At 35.3% G+C, this 25,913-nt stretch overlaps 1 pseudogene across 2 annotated transcripts; it reads right to left on the reverse strand.

Moving 5' to 3' along the window:
- Nucleotides 1-812: 812 nt before the first annotated feature.
- Nucleotides 813-25,913, reverse strand: LOC149535461 (EID1-like F-box protein 2 pseudogene; annotated as a pseudogene). 2 transcript variants are annotated; one of them, XR_016358182.1, is made up of 3 exons: nt 25,588-25,895; nt 23,499-23,616; nt 813-2,041 (listed from the first exon to the last, which is right to left on the reverse strand). The product of XR_016358182.1 is annotated as an EID1-like F-box protein 2 pseudogene, transcript variant X2 (transcript). The 2 variants fall into 2 exon arrangements; XR_016358181.1 differs by lacking the exon at nt 23,499-23,616 and having other exon boundaries at nt 25,588-25,913.

Consider the following 25,913-nt stretch of genomic DNA (forward strand, 5'->3'; position numbering starts at 1 on the left):
TTAAATAACTCTGTAAAATAGTAAAATATGTTCTTGTGTAAATTTTCATAGATTTCCTTAACCAAATTCATTTCAGGAATTAATGTGAAGTTATAGACAAGAAGTTTTAATCACTTTAAAAAAAAATTAAATATATTTTTCCCTCACCCAAAGCTGATTTCTCTTACCCTCATTTGCATTTATCTGGATCTCTTGGATAGAAAGTTTGCAGAGTGGTTGAATTTTTATTTACCTTATCCCTGTGAACAGGGAATACAATTTCACATGGTAGAGATTGCATTGCAGAGCTGGTGCTTAAGATATCATCTTTGTTTAAGTAATAAAACTAAAATATCCCTTAAATCCCTGAAAATGTTAGATCTTATATAAAATTATGCAAGCATCTAGACCATCTCCATGTAACAATGCATCAACTAAAGATGGCACAAAATGAGATTTTCAATATTCCAAATACAGTGAAGGCAGGATACTGAAGCCTCTATAGCTAGAAAACAATGCAAAAATTTATTCTACAAGTAGAACTCACTTTTTTAAATACTTAAATAACGAGCAGCACAGCAGAAAGCAACACTAACTTTTCTTTAATATAAATATGGCTTTCTTCACGGTTAAGTTGGGGTAACATTAACTTCCTGCAAATTGTGCAAGCTCTTCCTAAAATCACACAGGTAGATAACAAACATTTAATTATTTGTTATTGACAACCAAAAATATGTTATCGTGATTATAAGTAAAAACTTGAAACTCGATCCGTAAGACATGACATTCTACAAATGGGAACATATGATATAACCGATGGAAAAAACAAAAACTAGAGGAAAACCACCAATCACCTATCTCAATTATCATAATGACTCGAGTATACACAGGAATGTAAAATAGAGCTGGGGGAAGAATTATTAGTATTACAGTCATTTTCCTATGCTAGATTATCCTTCATTCTTCCCCTTCCGACACACTGTCAAAATCTGAAAGGGGAAGAAAAGTGCAGACTCCAATCAAGTGCCCATTCAGACATAGGAAACACTCTAATTGATCTCTATAGGCATCCAACCTCCTAAATGCACTTTTGGGAATCATTTTTTCTTGGTGCAGACTCCATACCTTTGTCCGGCAGTAAGGGCAAGTTTCTTTTGGATGTAATTGGGCTCGTTTCTGAATGAGCATCCCTCTTGTTTTAGATTTTGAAAATGCTTTAAATACGCCTCGAAATAAGCCCACATCACCATCCTCTGCTTGATCAAGATGCTCACATGGATCAGTCACATATAATGTATCTGATCTGCACTGTGGAACAAGAAAACTCTTGCCAGCAGTCTGGGAAAACCTTGTCCTATCTACAAAGTGACCTGGTATAGATCTAGACAGAAACCCATTGTTAGTACTGTGGCATCCAGCACAATAAAACATGAGCTTCCCAAGAGCGTTCCAATTTCCATCAATGGTGCTGTGACCAACCCCAGCAAGATCAGTAACCATTTTCGGTGCTCGTGACAAACAAAACTCTTTCCAAAGTACCCGTTTCGCAAGATCTTCAAACCATTTGCAAACACAAGCTATGGAACATAAAAGTTTTGGGTTCCAGTTCAGAGACCTAAATACCAGATAAACTGTTGTCTCATTGAGATGGCCATTAGTACAAATGCATGAACGTGAGTGTATGCAACGCAGCCTCTTAGCGGGCATCATTGATGTCATGTTTTGTTTTCCTGATTGCTCAATATGTAGTTACTGATGCATGACCGAAAGAGGACATCTTACATTTGTCTGTTGCCAAAAATCATTGTGCAACACTGACAGTTGACAGTAAACCTGGAAAAGGCCCACAAAAAATAGCAGCCCCCACTACATATGCTGTGTCTATATTTCTCTGTACACTGTCCTCCAGTCTCCACTGTTCAATCCATAAGCTAGATGTATTCATACGAGGGACTCCCATGGACTTGACAATGTATTCTTTCACAAAGAACGGTCAAAAGGAAGGCCTTTGTTAAGGCATATAATTTTCTTTTGCTAGCATTAATTCACCTTCCCAAGAAATCTGAGACACAAAAATGCTTGTCAGTAGCTTATACCAACACGTCCATGAAGAAACACCACCATGTCAAAGTCAAATCCAATTTCAAATTGAAAATAGATTGTAATATTCATATTAGTGAATAATTAAATCGTATACATAGCAAATCAATAATTCAAATGTAGGTTGTCACTATACCATTGCAGACCTTTCCCATTCATTCTTGAACAAAGTCCTTACACAGAGAAAAACATCTAGAGAAGTAATTCATTTGCCCTCCTCCTTTATTATATAAACTCATTACCAACTCTTTGATAATAAAAATATACGGCAATTGGAGGCTTCAGTCATTGCCCATGCAATATTTTTGCAGGTTATAATTTGTACATTTATTCAGAACTTGGCAAATATTAAATTCTAAAGCATGTTTGCTTGTCTCTACTAGAACTCCATTATTACCATTTAGTTTGTGCTCTATTCCAGAATCCTGTTTTCGGCATAAGCCAATCAGAATCACTTAATAAGCTATATAAATGGACCTCACAGTAAAAACAATTGTGCTCTAGGTAGTGAGATAGAGGTTTTAATCCAGCGTTTGCTGCATGTGTGCCTCCTAGTCTAAGCACAGCCAGCTGTGTGGGATGGCCTCATGCAGAAATGCTTTCCAATAAAGGCAGGGTATAATGTAATTTGGACCTGCATTCATCCTTCCCTTTTTCATTTATTTAAACAGATTTGGACCTTTACCTGCATATAATATAAATTCTGCCTTAACCATCAGCCAGAAAATTGTGTCAATTCAATTTCCAGGTTATTAGAAGCAATTCATGCTATGCATGAAATTATTCTGTCATTCAAAGATGACTGCAAAATATAGCATTCATAGGATGATAACCATTCAACCATTCGCAAGTGACTTCTGTGAAGAGTATTATCAATAGCCCAGTAATAATCGCCAATCATTGATTAATAATTATGTCAACTTGCTACTATGCCCTCCTTTCATTGTTATTGTTGACCTTGTTGATTGGCTAGTGTTCTCACAATGATGCACAAGAGAAAAAACAGCAGATCCAGAACTATGCACTGCACAGAGATTTTGTCTAAACATTTGTCTAAATATTGTAGTGAGATTTTTGTCTAAACATTTGTAAAGCTTTAAAATATTATCACTGCCTGAACATCGTGGATCACATACTGTTTTAATGGTCTAACATTTGAAAAAGATCAAACTCTCAAACAAGGCATAATCAAGGAAATGTGTACATAGAATAATAGAAGAAGACCTGATTTTGTCAATATTGCAGTTCTTTAAGAGGCTCATTCTGTTTTTGCCACACAAATTTGCACATTTAGATTGCTAAATTCCAATGAAGGTTCAAAAATACAGCATTCAAGTCAATGTCATACAGAATCTGGAAAACAAGTAAAAGAAACAAAGGTGAAAGGTGATTTGAGGTTATATTTGAAACACAAAAACAATTGGTGTTCTCCTTTCCTTATATTAGAAGCAGCACAAATTCTAATATTTTGTAGTAGTAATCTTGTGTTTGTATGTAAACTTGTTAAACTCATTAAGGGTTGATTAAGAATATGGAGATGAAAATAATGTACTGATTGCATTTAGATGCTAGATAACATTGGTATATATTACTGTCTCTTGCTCTCTTTCAATGGTCTAATACTTGAAAAAGATCAAACTCTCAAACAAGGCACAATCAAGGGAATGTATGAATATAGGATATACTATAGAGTAATATAAGAGGACCTGATTTTGTCAAATATTGCAGTTCTTTAAGAGCTTAATTTGTTTCTGTCACACAAATTTGCAAATGTAGATTGCTGAATCCCAATGCAGGTTCAGAAATACAGCATTCAAGTCAACGTCATACAGAATCTGGAAAACAAGTAAAAGAAACAAAGGCGGTTTGAGGTTATATTTGAAACACAAAAACAATTGGTGTTCCGCTTTCCTTTTATTAGAAGTAGCACAAATTCTAATATTTTGTGGTAGGCATTTTGCGATTGTATGTAAACTCATTAAGGGTTGATTAAGACTATGGAGATGAAAATAATGTACTGATTACGTTTAGATGCTAGACAAAGTTAGTATTTATAACTGTGACTTGCTATGTGACTTGCTATCTCTCCTTGTCAGTTGTGACTCTCTAGCCTTTGGATTGGCACTGGCCTATGGTGCACTTGCCACAAATATTCAAAACATATTACTAAACACATTCTTCTCAATTTAGTTTCAGTCTACCCAATTCATGATAACATTGCATATAGGAAATAATATTATCAATTTCTATGAACCGTGCAACTTGCCCCCACCTTGCACTCACTACAACAGTTTAATCTTCAATTTAGTTTTAGGCTATGCAATTCATGATCATATTGCATATAGAAAATAATATTATCAATTTCTATGAGCGATGTAGCTTGGACCCGCCTTCCACTCACTTCAATGGTGTAATCGGCTATATAGTGGTAGTAGGGTCGTTAATTGTTCTAATGCTCAATGACAATATTTGGAATTGCATCAACAATATGATTTGATTACCATTATTTCCAATTATCTACTTTATTTACACAAACCTCTAGGAATACCCTCCTAGTTATTAAGCAGAGTTAGAAACATAGGAGACAAAACCCACTCTCACAAATTTGACCTTAAACCCTTCTGTTGCTGAATCAGTTTTACTCACTTGATGACAGCTCAGGCACTGTGAGTGGAATTTTGTTTTAGGAAGTGTACCAAAGTTCTTGGAACCCAACCATTGAATGTCATCACATACTCTCATCTTGCAACAAGTATGCATAGTCAATTCCACAACCATGAAGCTATTGTGATTACACTTCTTGTCATACCTCTAGGAACCTCATCCACCTTGTGGTCAAACTTTGTATCCAATGTGAAACCTAACTCTCATCTCAATGATTGGTTCGTACCTTGATTGTTGCATTTATACGTGTTTTGTATTCAAAGGGTTTCACATGTGTGCACGTCATGCTCCCCTTGTTTAGTGTTAATGTGTTGATACTCCTGTGTGACTATTTCCTAGCAAAGCAAGTGCACCCAATGGTACCACATCGTTGGTTGGCACTCAACAATTTTTGGGGACTAGCGAACCCATGGGAGTGTCATAGTATCACATGTAAAATGCAAAATGTTTGATTTCCTTATTGTTAATTAATTTATAAGAAAGTCTTAAATGTATTATTCGAGATGGTGGTGTACACATGAAAGTGTATTATTTATACTAGAACCTCATATTGGATGGATTGTGATATGCCCAAGTAAGTGATACCGAAGCTATCATTACTTTTATTGCATCGCACAAGTGTGTTGGTTCTTATGCTTTTCATCAATCTTAATATGTTACTAAAATGAATTTAAAGCATTTTGATTTGGATATACAATGAACAAAATGTGTTAGCAAATGATCAATTATAGTATCATTGTGATGTTCGATAGATTCATTTTCCCTATCCTTTTGTTTTGTGAATGCAAACCTATAATAAGATCCTATCATCTTTTAGAAGTCATTCCTACTTGTGCATTAGTATGTCTGCCTTTGCACAAATTTACCAATATCTTTCCAATTTGTTGAGGGTTTCTACCTTCCAGTCGAATAACCTCCATGTAGGTTTCCCCTAGTGTTTAGATGTTCCTTATTGGGAGATATTTCCGCTTATGCATTGGTAATACCATCCATTCAGGAAATCGGTGATTGATAAGTAGGAGATCATTTCCACAAGTAGTCAAATTGTGATATTGCTATCAAGATTTAACTGTGTAGTTTTTGAGTCAAAGTCATTGACCCATATTTCATGAGTAGTGATTCAACACGAATCCATCTCTCATGAGAATAAATATGAGTGCTAAGTGTTGTTGATGTCAATTTTTGTACCACTACATAACATATTAGCAATTGAATATCTGATATGGGATATCAAACACTCAATTCCTCTCTTGAAAAGTTAATACTCATGAAGACATGAGAAAAACTCCAATGTTCCTTACACCTGTGGATACTAACTCAATATATCGATGTGATTTATTCATTCGAAGATAACTTAGTGGTACTTTGTTTGCTTGACTTGTTCTTTTCTCCTTGATCACTTTCATTTTCAACTACTCCTACCACTAAATGCTTATTGCTCTACTACTACTCCTATGGATGGAGAAATTAGGAAATGGACGGGGATCTAACCAAATGAAAGCTTGCCAGCGGCACTACCTCCATTGGTGCGATGATTCTAAGGGATACTCTTAGGATTTTCACACTGATACCCATCTTCCAACCCAACTTGAAGTACAAGCGGAAAGATGATATGCAAGTAGAAATTAGGAGCGATTGGACTAGATTACCACACAAGTCGCTAGGATGCTAGTGGCCTAGTATATAGGTCCCTATCAAACATTCACTAAGATCACCATACAATTAGCCATCTACTTCTACTCTAGCAACATGAAATGAAATCCTACTTTTAATTTGAGAGATGAGAAGAACCATGCAATACACCAAAATGATCATGTATATCCACCATGCAAGCCACAACAATGAATAGAGAGCAATTTTGATAGTATTTTGGCAACAATTCTCCAACATAACTCCCTCACAAATGAGAGCAAAATGGCCTTATATAGAGGCTCCAAATTACAATGAATGGTCGAGATTAAGAGGCAAAATCAAGGGCCAAGATTATATCTTACAAACCCTAATTAGGGTTACCATTATTCAACCAATTACATGAGGGCACCAACTTTGTGGGCCAATGAGAAAATTACAAAAATTTGTCAACCAATGAGAACATAGGACACTTGGCATGATTTGATTGCACGCACATGAAAGTGCCACCTCATCAACCTTATCTTATAAATTTATTCAATCCTTGAGATAAGGTGAAGCCTTGGATGCTTGAGCTTGTCCTTAGAATCTTTCTCATCGCTACTCGAACTTGCTTGTACTTGATGTCCTGACCCTAAAAGGATGCGGTCTTCATGCACTTGGGGTAATCTTGCTTTGGCCTCGATGGCTTCCCTAGATATGAACTTCTTTGCAACTTGAGAGCCTTGCTCTTGGCCACTACCTTGAAATGAAATCGAACTTAACCTCCCCCATTATCCTTGCCTTCCTTAACCTTCCTCGTCTTTCAACCTTCCCATTCGAATCAAAAACCAAGCTAGCTTGCACGAATAGCCAAGCCTTGCCTAGCCTCAAATATTTTCAAATCTCTTCTACTACTCCACTCTTTCTTGAAATTGTGGTGCTTCTTGAATCTCAATCTTCAATCAAATTTGCCCTTCACCCGATTTCATTCTTCACCAAAGCTTGCACTTCAGCCTTTGTCGGCTTGCAATCAAATAGAAGGGCTAGGACCCCATGTGGAATTGCTTCTAATTTTGCACTGCCCTAAGTTGTAATTCTAGATTTTCACTTATAATTCTAGACCAATCAAATTTGCCCTTTCCATTTGCAACTTCATTAATAAAGCACTACACCCATTTTTCAAATTGCATATCTTGAGCTAGGCCCATGATCCAGCTGAGAAGCACAATGAGATCTCCATACTCCATATTATGATTTGAAGTCTGCCATGGTGAGCCTCGATGATCTGGTGACTCCCTTCTTTCCTTCGTGTAGCCAATCCTGTTTTAGATGCGTGAAATAAGCCTCCTGGTTATCTTGAAATGACTTGGCCGCCTAGTCCATCATTACTACTGTCATGCTTTTGTACTGAGGGATGTTAAATGCTTCTTTGATCACTTGTCCGTCGATGTTGACCAACACTCTCTTCCCATCGTCAAAAACGATGGATTTAATAACCAAATCAAACCTTGATGCACATTCCATCACCAATTCTGGGCAAGGCAAGGTAGAAGGGAAGGTCATTGCGTGTATAATTCCACTTTTGTAAATCTTCTTTGCCATGGGGGATTGTCCTTCCTTTAGTCTCTCCTTTACCTGTATCATGTTCACTGTACCGGTATTGGTATCGGGAATTCGCCTCATTTTTTAGAAGGTGGTTTTGGACATCATATCCTCTTTTCTTTCTTAGTATTTGTTCCCTTAGGGTTCTTGCTTGCACTAACATCTACCATCCTAAACACTTATTTCTGCCCCTTCGTTCTAAGTGATATGGACTACCCTTATCAATCTCCAACCTTTTTCCTATCGATAGATTCTAACTTATTTCTGCCTCACCAAGTCCTATCACTACACTTATCAATCTCCAATCTTCAACCTAGGGGTGGGACTACCACTTATTTCTGCTACTTCGTTACCTGTATCGTGTTCACTGTACCGATATTAGTATCGGTAATTCGCCTCATTTTTTAGAAGGTGGTTTTGGGCATCATATCCTCTGTCTTTCTTAGTATTTTTTCCCTTAAAGTTCTTGCTTGCACTAACATCTACCATCCTAAACACTTATTTTTGCCCCTTCGTTCTAAGTGATATGGACTCCCCTTATTGATCTTCAACCTTCTTTCTATCGATGGATTCTAACTTATTTCTATCTCGCCAAGTCTTATCACTACACTTATCAATCTCCAATCTTCAACCTAGGGGTGGGACTACCACTTATTTCTGCCCCTTCATTACCTTAGGATGGACTTCACTTATATCTCCCAACTTAAATCCTAGGGTGGTCTAGCTTATTTCAGCCTCGCCAAATGTCCTATCATGGATTCTACACTTATCTCTCCAATCTTCAACCTATAGATAGGATGATGAAGTCGTGGATGATGAATGCAAGAAGAACCAAGAGAAACAAAGCTAGACAAGAACAAGTAGCGAAATCTGCTTAAGGACCACCTTTCAATTCTAGAATGAATTGAATTCACCTTTACCAATAGCCGGGTCTTCTTTGAAATTTGGATCAGACCTAAGAATTTCAAACCCTTTGCAAATAATGATGCCCTAGCTGGAAAAATCAGAATTCTGTCCTCTTGAGATTGCCCATGCACGTGCCAAAAAATCAAACTTCAATCACATATTTCCTTTACCAAATAATATTGTCCAGCTCTAATGCAAAATCACAGCTCCTGAAGAAAATCAAACCTCCACAAATTTCGCCTAGGGCAAAAATCGTAGCTCTCTATGGAAGAAAAAATCAAACCTCAAACATGGAAATTTGCTCCTTGCAAAAATCACGAAGTCTGGTAATGTTCTCCCCTTGCAAAGAGAAATCGCCAAAATGGAAGAAGGCTGCCCCAAAATCGCCAAGAAAAGGAAGAGACCTGCTTGTGGAATGAGAAATGAAGGAAGGGGAAAGCCTTCTTATACTCAACTCCACACATTCCTCCTAGCTGGCTGACTAGCCCTGGGAGAGAAAGAAAATTTAATTAGTGCACAATTCTGACCCAGATTAAATGCCAAGCTAAAAATTAATTTTGCCATAGTGAAATTTTACATTTTTAATTGCCGACTAAGACCAAAATTGCAAAAATAAAATTAATAAAGCCTTGGAGATGCTAAACATTTTCATTTAATGATGTTTAGTAATTAAAATATCATTTAAAATCGGATTTGGCAAGCCAAAATCGATTTGTTCAATTTTAATTTACCAATTTCTTAAATATTTTAAAATCTTCAAGGGAAACTTAACCTATTTAATGCCAATTTTTGCAATTTAATCCAAAATCGATTTTGCAATGCCATTTTAATTTTTTAACAAAAATAAATCATTTCTCTATAATCTAAAATCGATTTTCCAATTTGATTTCACATCACAAAATTAATTTTTCACCACAAATTAAAATTTTCCGAAACAATTAAATCTAAAAAAAAATATTTTGAAAATGCTAAAGATTATATAATTACATCCAATTTTCAAAATAAACACTATCTAAATCCAAAATTTTGCAAATTTATCCTGCCAAGTATAGTCCAACTTATCGAGAAAATGTTATCTTTCAAATTTGTTTGGCCTAAGGATAAAATTGCCAATTCCGAAAAATCAAGCTAAGCTCCCTCTTTACCCGAAGGCGTCCAAGGCGTAAATTTTCTAAAATCGAAAATTTTTGGACAACTTCAAAAAATATTTGCTAAGGCAACTGAAAAAATTCCAAGAATCCGCAAAAATTGCCAAGGCTTGCCCGAAAAAGGGGGTCCCCAAAATTTTTGGGGCGATGGTGTGAAAACCTCACAACAACTATTCCATTCACCTGGATCTAATGAGTGCTAAGTGTTCCATTTATTCTAATGAGAGATGGATTCGTGTTGAATCACTACTCATGAAATATGGGTTAATGAGTTTGACTCAAAAACTACACAATTAAATCCTGATAGTAATATCACAACCGATGATTATTCCAACTAGTCGAGGTACAATATCCCATAGCTGTCCCACCTCATGCATAGGTTTATGGTGGTTTTGTGAGTAGCATGAGTTGTACAAGGGAGTGGATCAAGGTAGTTGATTCTCTCTTCCTTAATGATTTCCACTCCCTATCAACGAATAAACTTATGAAATATAGTAGAATACAAAAAGTTGGCGTTGTCAATGAAAGCAAAATTAAGATCTTGTTCTTTAGCCACGAAGGATCAAGGAAACTAGTCTTCAATAGAGGTCACCCCACAACCTTCCTTGGAGATGTCATCTACCTAAGAAGAAAATCACTTTATTTCTTCCCACAAAAGCAGCTCCTTGCACTAGATATTTCAAAATGAGGCGAGGTGCAATGCAACTCTGCTAAATCACCATTCTACATTGCATTTAGGCTAGAAATCTTCATTTCAAATTAATAAGATCACCATGTTGACAAGAAATTAGTTAGTTACCCTCTAGTTACATAGGTCATGGGCATGAAAATGTGTGCATCAACATATTGGCAAAAGAAAAAAAGAATGTAAAGAAATCACTCAAATCAAGAAAATATCCATGGTCTATAACAAGATTGCACATATATTTGATCAAAGGGGGATTGCAAAAGCCAACCTCCGATAAATGTCATTGCAATATCCCCTAAAAAGAAATGTTTATGAAAGCAATTAATTATAAGAGGCATGACAAGTAAGTAGGCCTCATTTCAAAATCCTCATTGAGTTCATAGAGATGTAACAAACAATGCTATGAATAGCATGGCAGCATGTGCCTTGGTTGAGGATTGGAGCAAGAATATTTTTTGGACACAATATCATCCACTCACTCAACTTGGCGATGTAAAGATTATTTGGATGAAACAATATATACACCAAAAGTGAGAAGATTTAGATGTTTGTGACAACATTTCATGCCAAAGCCACCTTCAAGACTTCTCCAATTTGGAATTTATCAAACATAAATTTATGAAGTATCAATATTAATTTTAAATTTAATTTAAACAACATATTCATTTATTTTAGTTTTAATTTTCTGTTAACTTATTTTTTATACTACATTAGGTCATTGAAACTTGTTTTGCACTGCACACAATCGTTTTAAGACGATTTGTGAAGGCACAAGAACAAGAGGCATTGAGTCACATGCTTATGGAAAATAGTAATCAATGGAGTGTGTGAAGGCAAGCAAATTCATAGAGGGTCCAAAACGGTCGAATCATTGATCCTAAATGATGATTGGCAGCTAATGTAGACAATTTGTTGAGTTTCACCAAACACATAGTGAGTATGATCAAGTTTGTTGAGACATCAATAGTGGTTTCAAGACTTCTCCAATTTGGAATTTATCAAACATAAATTTATGAAGTATCAATATTAATTTTAAATTTAATTTAAACAACATATTCATTTATTTTAGTTTTAATTTTCTGTTAACTTATTTTTTATACTACATTAGGTCATTGAAACTTGTTTTGCACTGCACACAATCGTTTTAAGACGATTTGTGAAGGCACAAGAACAAGAGGCATTGAGTCACATGCTTATGGAAAATAGTAATCAATGGAGTGTGTGAAGGCAAGCAAATTCACAGAGGGTCCAAAACGGTCGAATCATTGATCCTAAATGATGATTGGCAGCTAATGTAGACAATTTGTTGAGTTTCACCAAACACATAGTGAGTATGATCAAGTTTGTTGAGACATCAATAGTGGTTTCAAGACTTCTCCAATTTGGAATTTATCAAACATAAATTTATGAAGTATCAATATTAATTTTAAATTTAATTTAAACAACATATTCATTTATTTTAGTTTTAATTTTCTGTTAACTTATTTTTTATACTACATTAGGTCATTGAAACTTGTTTTGCACTGCACACAATCGTTTTAAGACGATTTGTGAAGGCACGAGAACAAGAGGCATTGAGTCACATGCTTATGGAAAATAGTAATCAATGGAGTGTGTGAAGGCAAGCAAATTCACAGAGGGTCCAAAACGGTCGAATCATTGATCCTAAATGATGATTGGCAGCTAATGTAGACAATTTGTTGAGTTTCACCAAACACATAGTGAGTATGATCAAGTTTGTTGAGACATCAATAGTGGTGTGGCCACTACTGAGAAATCAAAAGTGGCCAACCCACAACCTTCCTTGGAGACATCATTTAACCAAAAAAAAAATCACTTTATTTATTCACAAAAAAAGAGGCCCTGTGCAGAAGGTAATTCAAAATGAGGCGAGATACAATGCACCTTGGTGAGATCACCAATGTGTCTTGCATTTAGGCCAATAATCTTTCTTTCAACTTAATGGGATCATCATGTTGACGGAAAATTATTCAAATATCCTCTAATTATATAGGTCATATGTATGAAAGTATGAGCATCATACATCGGCAAAACAAAAAAAAAATTAAAAGATATTGCTTAAACTAATCAAAGGATCATGGTTTGCAACAAGAGTATAAAATATTTTGATGCAAGGGAAGATCACAAAAGCCAACCTTTATCAAATGTCATTGCAATATCGCACACATATCATTTTGATATGACTTGTTAAGGTGCAAGAGGCATTGAGTGACATGATCATAATCACTAGCAATCACTTACTTGAGTTTCACCAAGACCATCACGAGTGTGATCAAGTTCATTGAGACACATCAACCATTTCTATGAGAAATTATGATGGCAACTCCATGATAGGAAAAATAAAATAAGGTCATAAAAACTAATAAGAGGGACCCAAAAGAAACATTTTTCCTAAGAGTGAAAAAATCATTCCTTGTTGGAAACAAATGACTACGCCCTTGCATATGGATTAACTCCAATATATTACAACACAAAAAAACTTTGTTTCCCTAGGAAAATGGCACCATGTAGAAACAACAAAGTTGTTTATGGCAACTTGGCCAAGTCAGTGATTTGCCAAGTCGCTGATTTGGCAAACCAACAATTTGCCAACTTTCTAGTTCATCTGAGCCTGTCCGACTAGTGATGATTTGGATTTTGTAGAGACCTATTCTAGTCGTTCCACATTACTACCGCAAAGCAAGGCTCACACTAATAAACATACATTTTTTTCATCACTTTCAACTCCTTTGTTTTTGCCACCCTCGAGGGTATCCAATCTTGCTTCATTTTTTTTTCACTTCTTCATGAAGCCTTCTTTTTCTCTCTTCTTCCCAGTGTTGCTGCCAAAACAGAATACTCACGAGTCTCCTCATGATCCATCCTATTCTCTTCCTAGGAAACATCTTCTCACTTTTCAAATATGCATTTTGCAACATCATTAGAGCCAATGTCCTCTACAACCTCAAGTACTCTTTGCATCAAATTCACCTGCTAGCCTCTACCCAACCAAGACTCTAGAAGATGCTCCTCTCAAGACTTCCTCTACCCATCCCCCCCCAAAGAAGACATACACATTCCTACCCATATTTGTCTCACTAGAACTGCCAACACACCTCACACAACTTAAATCTGCAATTGCAAGTTTTTCAAAGCAACTTGCTCTATCTATTTTCTTATTTTTTCACAAAAAGACTTTCTTTTGTTTATCTATCCAATGAGCCTTTTATATTGCTTTGACACCAATTAATGTAATCCAAACTTGAAGAGCATTGTGAGGATGTCCTTGTTTGCAGCCACCCAATTTCAAAACAAAATTTAATATATGTAAATCAAAAGCAATTTTAATTTTAAGGAGAAACACCAAAGTGCACTCTCTTTGTTGTATTCAGAGAATCCCCCTGATTACTACACCTCTACCACAACATTTATACCCATCTATACAAATGCATCAAATTTTATTTATTTCTCTCCACGTGCTTTAGAATCTGCCCTATATACCTTTACACACTTTGGAATCTAAACTCATTTCCTTTGCTCCTTTTAAAACTATGCTCTTTCTCAACTTTTATATTCACCAACAAGCAACTTGCTCTATCTTTATTTTCTAATTTTTTTTCACAGAAAGATTTTCTTTTGTTTCTCTTTAACAAGCATTTTATATTTACTTTTACACCAAATAATGCAATCCAAACTTAAAGAGCCTTGTGAGTATGTCCTTGTTTGCAGCCAACCAATTTCAAAAAAAAAAAATTAATGTATTTAAATCAAGAGCAATTTTAATTTTAAAGAGAAACACCAGAGTGCACTCTCTTTGTTGTATTCTAAGAATCCCCCAAATACTACACCTCTACCAAAACATTTGTACCAATCTATATAGATGCATCAAATTTTATTTATCTCTCTACCTGCTTTAGAATCTACCCAATATACCTCTACACACTTTCAAGTCTAAACTTGTTTCCTTTGCTCGTTTTAAAACTATGCTCTTTCTCAACTTTTCAATTCATCATCATCTCTAGTTCCCCCCTTTAACTTTCAGTTGGATGTGAGAAATATAGCCATAATTCACAATTGTTTTACTTTCTCCCTGCTCAGTGATTTGTTTCGATCATTTTCTCATTTCATTTTTTTGTACACCTCTTCTCTATGTTAGTGTTATTTCAACATCTTCTCTATGTTAGTGTTATTTCAACATCTTCTCTATGTATGTGAATATGATGATTTATTTTAAAATTGCCAGTTTATTGGGCAGCTCTATTAGCATAACTGATGATGTGATGACTGGTGGTGTTAGTGATGTTAGGATGTAGATTTGATTGCATGATGATCAGTTATTATGTTGCTATTGATGTCAACTATTTACCCAATGTTTTTAGTATGTTGTCGAGCATAATCATGATGAATAGAGTGTTACAGTAAGGATTAGTGAGTATGATCGTCAAGAGAGTGTTGGGATGTCTCTTGAAGAGTATATGGTGACCACTACAGCTGAAGAGAACACTGAGATGATCGGTGACAGTTAGTGACAAGCAATAGGTGATTTGATTGGAGTGTCAAATCCATGTTCAGTCAAGTAAAGTGATCACAAGATGATGTAAAGAAGTCATTGAAGCTGATATGGCTATCATAGCAACTCATTATCATTAAAGGTAAAAGCAATTCCAAGATGGAAAGATGACCGGTGATGTTCTTGAGTAACAGTCAGTCAGTTGATGATTGGCGAACAGTGACAAGGTTGTGGTGAATCAGGATGAGTCAGTCATGATCCAGTGACGTCGATGTACACGTGGAAGTGATGATCTAGCATTACAATGATTGAGTACAGCATGTGAAGATTCCAGAGGAAGCAAGTGATTCCTCAAACATGTTTAACCTCTAGCACAGAATTCTATGAATTTATTGGTGCAAATGTGTAAAAGTGTTATTGAGCATAAGAGATTGTCTTATTGTGGTTAGATCTGAGCGAGATATTTGAATTTTACAACAGTAATACATTTAGGGTTTGGCTAAATCAGTGGAAAAAGAAAACCAATATAAACAAGTAAAATTAATCACAACTTTGTGTTGTCGATCGTGGTCCAATAAGTGCGGTGAAGAAGTGCAAGGTGCAATCCAGTCAGAAAGAAGTTAAGAGTGTGGAGAAGTGAGTTTGAGCTTAAGTGGATCTGATCAACCAAAGATAGTGCTATTGCATAGATCATTCTCTCTATTGTTCCCTAACAATTGCAACAGTTATCCTTTTAACAGAGTGACACTTTTTGATGTTTGATAGCTTCAGTCGAATAAACCTACATATAATTATATCTGAGATATAATTTATATATATAGGAGTTCTTTATATTGAGACACGAGGTCATATTGTTATATGAGAAAAATGAATATATATGTGAGATTAAATTTGTTATGATAATTAATTATCTGATTAATGAATAGACATATCCCATGAAGGGATATGTCTATTCATGGCCTATTCTCTATATATATAAACCTAAGAGGATGTTGCATTTGGAACACATACCTATTAAGACAGTGCTTAATACATTTGCAACAGATCCGAAAAACCAACATGGTATCAGAGCCAAACTGCAAATGTAAACAAGTATTTGAATAATGGACACCTGTAAACATGGTGTGAAATTAGGTCAAAACAGAGAGGAGATTGGTGACAGATTTGGAACAATATGTAAACACACATGCAAAACATGTAACGAATTATATACTGGGCAGATAGAATGGGAACAATGGAAGAGAAAATCAAAGTCCCAGTCATAGCAATGATGATCAGCCAGCATCTTTTATCAAACATTACCCTTCCCTTCTCAACATATATTGACATAATGGATTGGTGGATATATTATGGCAAAAATCAACATTGATTCAACAATAGTTATTCATCATGGAGCAGACAGATCCTGTGCTAAGGAGATGTAACATAGACGATACTAAATGCTCAGAGTCTACAAATATTGTTAGATAAGAGAACAAAAACTATAGTTTTTATCAATGAATATGGAATTGTGAAACTTACGTTGTTGAGTTGCTAACAAAGTCAAATTACTAATCAAAAGTGTCAGCCATACTAGTACTATCATTTCCATTCTAAAACCATCAGTATTGACATGTGATCAAACCATAATATTACCTTATTGTCACGAGGGAAAGGAGAAAGGCAGAGTACCCTACATTTCATCAATGCCAAGTAATAAGACAAATCTTGTATGGGAAGGAGATATTATCCATCATACAGGTTGACCTATGATTAAATGTTTCTAGTTTAGGATCATTGTATAGATCAAACTTAGAAAGAGATATGGGTATTGAAAGTAGGAAGACAACAACCAAACCTACTCTTAAAATGTCATGGAAAGGAAGTTACACGAGTATGCGAAGGTCCTTAACTGGCAATGGCAAGATTCCCCACATATAAGTTACAAGTTGGAACATATGGTAACTAGAGTCTTACATAGAAGACCAACCTGTATCAAAGGATAAGAAGTACAAAGATTAAATGTTTATACCCGAACACCCGAGGAAGATATTAAGACAACTCAAGAGAAAGACATGGATAGCCATTGGTGATGAATATTAGTTAATAAAACATCTCCTTGAAAAGTTTGAAGTCAATCTTGAATGTCGAATGTATAAGCATCAAACTCGTACATAAAGGTAACTATACAAAGGTATAATGCATCATTAATACTCCTTTGGCACTTGTTGTCAATAGTAAACTATAATTGCATATAATGTACATGTGATTATATCTACACATACACCTTATGTCATTATGTATATGACAAATATGTAAATATATTTAATAACCTAATATATATATATATATAGGAATGTTATGAATTTCATTAGATAAATATAGAAATGATTTAATAATTTTGAAATTGGAGGTAGTTTCTATATGAAGGAATTGATTTGATTATTATTATGCATATATGTTTAAGGAATAAGTAGTCTCTCTTATTTTTGTATTTCGTTACGTACTATAGTAGCTATGTGCCTTGATCTTTTCCTCCAAGAATGTTATTGCAAGAAGAGGGTCATTGAGATTTAAAGGGAGCCTGACATTTCATTAGAGGCAACCTTGAAAGAGGGGGAGCGAACAAAGGATGTGATTCAGTATACCTTCGGAGATCTCAGTCTTATTGATTCAGATCTCAGTCTTATTGATTCAGAGGAAGTAAACCATGTTGAGAAGGATTCTCTAATGATCAATAAATTGTAGTGATCAAGAGGAATGTGATTCATGAATATACCTCGTGGCTATGTGATTTTAATGGGCCTACCCCCTATGTAAATCATGTGAGGAAGTGACAACTTCCAAATGATGTCACTTGTATTTGCAGAAGTTTCTATAAGGTGATGATCTACAATAACTTGTATTATGAGATCAAACAAATTGAGTATATGGTGAATGTCTTGAATCTCAACATTCTAGAAGGCCATTACTCAAAGAGTATTTGGGGAATATCATTGATATTCTGGGAGGCCAATACTCTTGATATCAAATGTGATATCAAAACCTCTTGAGTACTTGGTGAATATCATTAATATTCAGGGAGGCCAATACTCTTAATATCAAATTTGATATCAAAACCTTTTGAGTACTTGGTGAATATCATTGATATTCTGGGAGGCCAATACTCTTGATATCAGATGTGATATCAAACCTTATTTGGGTACTTGGTGAATATCATTAATATTCTGGGAGGCCAATACTCTTGATATCAGATGTTATATCAAACCTTATTTGGGTATTGGGTGAATATCATATGTTGATATTCTAGAAGACAAATACTCATGATATCAAATGCGATATCAAATGGTGGAAATCTTCTAAGATATCAAATGAGATATCCTTAAAATTATTATTTGTAATATTATGTTGAAGTAATATTTATTCTTATGTGTTTATCCTTCTAAGCTAAGAGGGAGTGTTGATGTTTGATAGCTTCAGTTGGATAAACCTAAATATATTTATATATAAAATATAACTTATATATGTGTGAGTTCTTTATATTGAGATATGAGGCCATTGTTATATGAGAAAAAATTTTGTATATATGAGATTAAATTTGTTATTATTATTAATTATCTAACTAATGAATAGACATGTCCCATGAAGGGACATGTCTATTCATGCCCTATTCTCTATATATATAAATCTAAGAGGATGTTGCATTTGGAACACAAATACCTAATAAGGCAGTGCTTAATAAATTTGCAACAAATCCGAAAAACCAACACACTTTAGCTAGTGTTCGAAGTCCTTTAACGAGGCTACCTCTAACAAGGCTAGAGTAAATTCCCTAACAGGGTGGCACCTAATAATGTCTTTGTAACTCCTAACAAGGTTAAGCTCCTAACAAGATGTACTTCAAAAGAGTGCATTATTTTTGGGTACTAATCCCCACCGCAATTTTGATCCAAGTTGGGTTTCCGCGTAACAAAAATATCTATGTCAAATGTGTGGGTGTTTTCATGTGTTGAATGCTTCCATGTGCTATTGTTGAATTGTTTATTAATTAAAGGTTTAAGAAGTTGAAAAGGTTGATTAGTTGCCTGATTAATGATTCACCCCCCCCCCCCTCCCCTCTCAGTAATCTAATCACTTAGGACTAACACAGCTCCACACCACTCTTTATGTGTGGGCCCCCTATTTTTCTACTTCTCTCTGCTATGTTCTTGTTATTTAAATCTATCATCAAACTTTTCAAATCCTCTTTTCAAACTTCCCCCTCTTGTACCCACCACACACTTTCCTATTGCCTTCTCATTCCAGGCTACCTTTTTCTCTCCTTGATAATTTGAACTTACAAACGTTTATCTTTAAATAAATCTCTTTTTTAACCTACACATTCCTTTCCTCATACACCATGCATTCCTATTTCTATATTGCATATATATATATAGAATTTGCAGATTTTTGAAGGCTCTCTTTTCCTTAATTGCCTCGAATACTTACTTCTTTGTGACCTATCTGTCTCTCTGAATTTTTTCTTCAAATAGTTTTGCTCTTTATCTACTTCCTCACACACCCACCACTATGGCTAGCATTCACTTCAATTTTGATCTTTTCATCTTCCATTTTACCACGCTATCTCCTCCAAGAGTGATGTTTTTAATTTTGCTTGAAATCTTTTTGTGCTTCTTTATCTTTTCAAACTCTTCATTTTTTGTCTCTTTGAATCCAAATTGGTACCTACATGCTTGAATGCCTTATCAACTACCAGCGTTTATTTACATTTCCTGACATGCTTCTGCATCAAACACATAGTTTGTGAGCATAGGCTCAGAAAACAAAACTAAATGGTAGAACAACTCTTCCAAGTTCCAAACAAGCTATGATACTAAAAGTAATACGCAAATTATTTATTTTTCTTCCATTTCCAACGCCTTGGCTAAACGTCTGCCATAAGCCTCTACCAAATCCAACCTTTGCTCATGTTGCCTCTCATGGGATTCAACCCACCACAAACTAGCCACCTCAACCTAATGCTTCCTTCCTACTCTCTTTCATGGGATTTGTCCCACCATAGTCCAAACAGCTTCACCAAATTCCATTGCCCAATAATCATCCATTACACCTAAAGCCTGCAGGGATACCCGACTTACAAAAATTGAAGATTTCCACCTACATTTTTTGTGCATATGCCTACTTTTCCTCTTCTTACCATACCAACATAATGACTTTTTCCAGTGTACACCTCAACCTCAACCTTTGTGCTTTCTTTGTTTTCTAACTCATATGAATGCAAATCAATATACACCTCATAATTATAAAAACAGAATGCTTCCAACATGCACCTTTGCCTTTGCATTTTTTCTTCTTTCATGTTCAACTATAAAAATTTCATCTTTGTCACTCCTTGTCATTGACATTTTCATGTCCTCCAAAGGACTTATCATTTTTACAACTCGTTCCTTGCCTTCAAGGTGAATACCTTCATTTAATTTCTCAATCACTGCTGAAAATTTCATTTTGCTTCCCTCTTTCATGCACGCAACAAAGCAAGCTCTTTCAACCTCACTCTTCTCTTCATCATCCTTTTATGCAAGGATCTTCTCAAGCCTTCTTATTGCAACTTTCCTTTTTTCTTCAATGTATCTGGCATCCATCCACATATTCTCTAATGGACAAATTATTTCTGGTCTCATCTCTCTTTCTATTAAAGTTGCAACCTCCAATCTTCTCTCCATCATGCCCTCACAGACATTTTTTAAGCCGCAACCTCTTTTGTGTATTCTATTTTACCCTCTTACATAAGTACTTGTTCTTGAATTTCATAGGCTTGACAACTTGTTCCAACTTTTCAATTGCTAGTGAACTAATCTGAATGGAAGGAATTATAAAGTCAATTGTCATCAATGTCCTTTTCTCATCTTCTTTTGTGTGTGCAACTAATTGCTTCTTCTCTATCAACCTTTAACTTCATCATCCAATAATTTTTGGATTCGCCTCATCTCTTACTTCCACAAGGATTCATCATTCTCTTCCCTTGGCCTCATCATCAAACTTGGGACCATTAATATCCATGAATTTGGTTTGCAAACACACTTAATCTACTTCACATAACCCACTTAGATGACATGTTAATGCTGCAACCTGTGCCTCACTATCTTCCTCCCTTGTGTGAGTTGTCCCCGCATGCTTATCCTTTCATTCAACCCCTACCAAAGGGCTACAACACGACTTCTCTCAGCTTTTCCTTTCATTTTCCTCTTTCAAGATAGATTCATTTCTTCATCCATGCCAATCCTCATCTCCTTCCTTAAGATAGCACTCTATCTTCTGTGTGTGCCATTCAATTTCACACTTCTCATCTGCTGTCCAACCACTAGCACGTGTTTCCTTCACATACATTTTCCCATCCATCTCAGCTCCTTTCTTTTGCCCACACACAAGGGCATCCAATCTTGCTTGAATTTTCTTCAATTCTTCACAAAGCCTTCTATTCTCCTCTTCTTCTCAATATTGTTCCCAAAGCAAAATCCTCAGAGGTCTCCTCGTGGTCCATCATGTCCACTTCCCAAGAGACATTTTCTCACTTTTCCATATGCACTTCTGCCACTTGCACACAAACTTGTTGGAGTCTACTCCCTCTGCAGCACAGGTACTCCCTGAAACAATTCACCTACTATACCCAGTTGACACTCTAGAAGATGCTTGTAACGCCCCGCCATGTGACTCAAAAGAAGTTAACCTAAAGTTTTACTAAGTTTGTCAAACATAAGGAAAACATACACGCAAACCATAAACATGCAAGTATGGGGTAAGTATCCCTAGAAACCGCATAAAAATCATTTGTCTAACTAACATTATTCAATAACTGAAATAACTGGCACTAAGTACCTCAACATATATATATCAACTGAATATGAAATACAACTAATCAATTCCAGTAATCCAGCACCGCTAATCATAAAACATAATAATAGAACAGGCCTAAAAGAATCCAGTCAAAACAAATCAGAAAAGTCAAGGGTAGGCATTACATCCACTCCCCCTAGAATTAGGCTTACGCCTGGAAGCCTACAAGAAAGATAAACTAAACTAGGGGTAGGCATTACATCCACTCCCCTAGACTTAGGCTTACTTCTAGAAGCCTGCTACAATGACTAAGGTAACTAAAAGTCAAAGAGTATTGTCTATAATGTCAAACAGAAAGCTCATTTAAGAAACTAATACAAATAAGTCAACTATGTATACACCTCCAATCACTTAAAGCAATATGATTCTACTTTAATAATAAACCGAAAGCCATATTGATCCAACATTCATCTTTTTAACAAAAACTGAAATAGATCCCCTAAAACACTCCAAACAAAAGATTCCCCTAAAACACTCCAAACAAAAGATCGACGTCTCTAATTCCATCCGAAAACATAAAGGTTATAATGTATAGTCATAAATCAAAAGTCAAGAACATAAATGTTATGAGTTTCCAAGTTTCATATTAAAAAGTTCCACTGCTTATAATTTTTTTTTCTTGTTCAAACTGTTTAGGTTCAAGTTTGTAACTTTACTGAAAACACCCAAACAAGAACAACATAATGTTCACAAAAACAATCAAAGGCATACTATCTTAAAGCATAATCATAAGAAAGTATGTTTGAAATCCAACTCACAAGTTTTTGCCTTTTTTGCCTTTTTCTATGTTTCAAGTATCAAGTCTAAAGTTTTAAGTTTCAAGTGTTCAAGTTTGAAGTTTCCAAGTGTTAAAGTTGCAAAAGATACATAACACTGTTTACGTTTCATTTCAGTTTGAAGTTCAAGTTTGTAAAAGATTCATACATAAGTTCAAGTTTTGATTTCAGTTAACTAGTTCAAGTGTGCAAGTTTGTAATAAATACATATCATAGTTTAGGTTTTGTTTCAATTCAACTAGTTAACAACTAGTGGCATTCTAATATACCCAGAGCTCCCAATGTAGAAACTCAGGCTCTGATACCAAATGTAAAGCCCCGCCATGTGACCCAAAAGAAGTTAACCTAAAGTTTTACTAAGTTTGGCAAACATAAAGAAAGCATACACACACACCATACAAATGCGAATATGGGGTAAGTATCCCTAGAAACCGCATAAAAATCATTCGTCTAACTAACATCATTCAATAACTGAAATAACTGGCACTAAGAACCTCAACATATATATATCAACTGAATATGAAATACAACTAATCAATTCTGGTAATCCAGCACCGCTCATCATAAAACATAATAATAGAACAGGCCTAAAAGAATCCAGTCAAAACAAATCAGAAAAGTCAAGTAGGGGTAGGCATTACAATGCTCTTCGCAAGACTTCCTCTATTCACTTTCCCTCCATGGAGGAAGTATACACACTTTCTACCCAGCTATATCTCTGCTGGAGGAAAGCCAACACATCTCACATACAACTGAAATCTGCAATTGCAAGAATAAAATAAAAAATCACATTTCACCAATGAGCAAACCACTCTATTTTCATTCACTCTTCTTTCTTTTGCAGTGAGCTTTTTATTTGTTTATCTCTTCAACAAGCCTTTTATCTAGCTCTGATGCCAAATAATACAGTCCAAACTTGGAGAGCCTTGTCAGGCTGGCCTCGGTTGTAGCCAACCAATTTTAAAACAGAATTAAAAGTATTTAAATCAAGAGCAAATTTAAATTTAGAGAGGAACACCAAAGCATGCTCTGTTTGTTTTATTCCCAAAATTCCCAAATAAAACAACCATACATTACTACACCTCTACCAAAATGTATGCAACAATCTATATAAATGCATCAAAGTTTTTAAATTTCTCTCCACGTCCTTTAAAGTCTAAACCTGTTTCCTCTGCTTTTTTTTAAGCTACTCTCTTTCTCGAATTTTCAGTGCATCATCATCTCTAATCCCCCTTTTGCTCTCAGTTGAATGTGAGGAATATCAAAATAGATCACTTTTGTTTTCTTTTCCAAATTTCAGTAATTTCACATTTCCTTCTCCTGCACACCTCTTCTCTGTGTTGGCACAGCTTCATCTCCTCAAAGCATAGTATTCTCACAGAACTTCATCATTAGTACAGAACCAATGAAGCATGCCGCAAATAAATCACATTATTAAAATTAATTGTCTCCTCCTCCAATCAAAAGAGGCTTTGAATAATTTCAAATGCAAAAAGAAGAAATCAAATTATTAGTTGTATCTAATGTCAAATTTTCACCATCTACAACAGATAAAGGAAAAATAAGTTAGTTTTCCAAAATTGACGATATCTAAACACTGATCGACAAAATTAAAATTCGTGCACAAATCCTGGACCCTCGTCAATAATAGGATCAACTATATAAATGCTTGCATATAATTGTGATAGTTTACCTGAGCAACATATAAACATTTTACAGCCACTTAATAGCATTCAAAATGAAAACCACCATGTTCTCAACTATAATAAGTTAAACACTGACCAACAAAACTGATGAAAATCTAAAATCTCTGTACATCTTAGCTCCAAGTTCATCACATTACCACTGAATTGGCGAAATTGAATGAAAACGTTAATAGATATCTATAAAATCTTAGCGCTAACTACAGTTCCTAAAAGAGTGATCAGAATTATTTAGCTGTATAACACAGAACTACTCAGAACTTAAAACAAAACCCCTCTCTTCTCGACAATGAAAAATTTCTTGACACCAAGCGGAAAATTTTGGTGAAAATGCAAGCGTCAACCATGCTCTATTTTAATCGCATCGCCACTAAAATAATCACAGAGACTCCAAATCCTGGGTTCTTGTGCCTATTTAGCATCAAAACATTAAAAAGATGATCATGCAAACGCACATACACTGCACAGTTCTGAGAACTTAAGCTTAAAAAGTAGAAACAAAATATTTATTTGGAGGAATGTAACGTCGCATTCCTCGGCATTTACGAGGAAGACTCACAAGTGTCAAATTTCACAATCGCACAAACAAAATCAGCTAAAAGTTTAAACACCAAGTTATTTTTACTCCAAATCCATCAAGCGCCAGTAAATATTTCGCACTGACTCCGAATCCTGCGTCCTCCATTTTAGAAGAGATAAAAGTAACAAAAATAGAAAATCTAACGGTCCAATTCCTCGGCATTTACTCGAAAAAAGTTACGCAAAACACCAAAAATACTCGAAACTCAAAATTCTCTTACTAAGACCAACGAAACGAAAATCGGCATCGATATAATATCCAACTTTATCACATCCCCGTTGAATTTTTCGAACTAACTCCAAATTATCCGAAAAAAATGCGTTACTAACTCATAAGCGAAACTTTAGCTAACCATATAAACCCTAATACGATGTAAAAGGAAAATTAGTTATTTAAAGCAGGGCATTAAAAACCAGCCATGCAAAGAGAATATAAAGCGAAGCTTACCTCTGGAGAAGAGGTTTCTCCCAACTTAGCAGATCGAGCGAGGTATTTTCAAGCGTTTCAACAAATCCGCTTAAGGTCAGATCTTATCAACTACAGATCTGGAGGTGGGGCATTCAAAGCCTGGAATTCTTTTGAAAGCGGATTTCAGGAAACCGAGGGTTCTGAAAACCCATTTCCCGGCGATGATTACAGCGCAGGGCTACTGGCGTAGAAAATATGAGATTGTGCGGCGTGGCATTTAACAGCTTTATCTCGTGCAAAAAGTATGCACACTTGAAAGTAATGGTGAAGAAACTGTTTGGTTTGGAAGGGGTAATTACTTTACG

Source organism: Cupressus sempervirens, chromosome 10 (assembly GCF_028749045.1).
Source record: "Cupressus sempervirens isolate cs-2001-9-10 chromosome 10, ASM2874904v1, whole genome shotgun sequence".
Taxonomy (NCBI): Eukaryota; Viridiplantae; Streptophyta; class Pinopsida; order Cupressales; family Cupressaceae; genus Cupressus; species Cupressus sempervirens.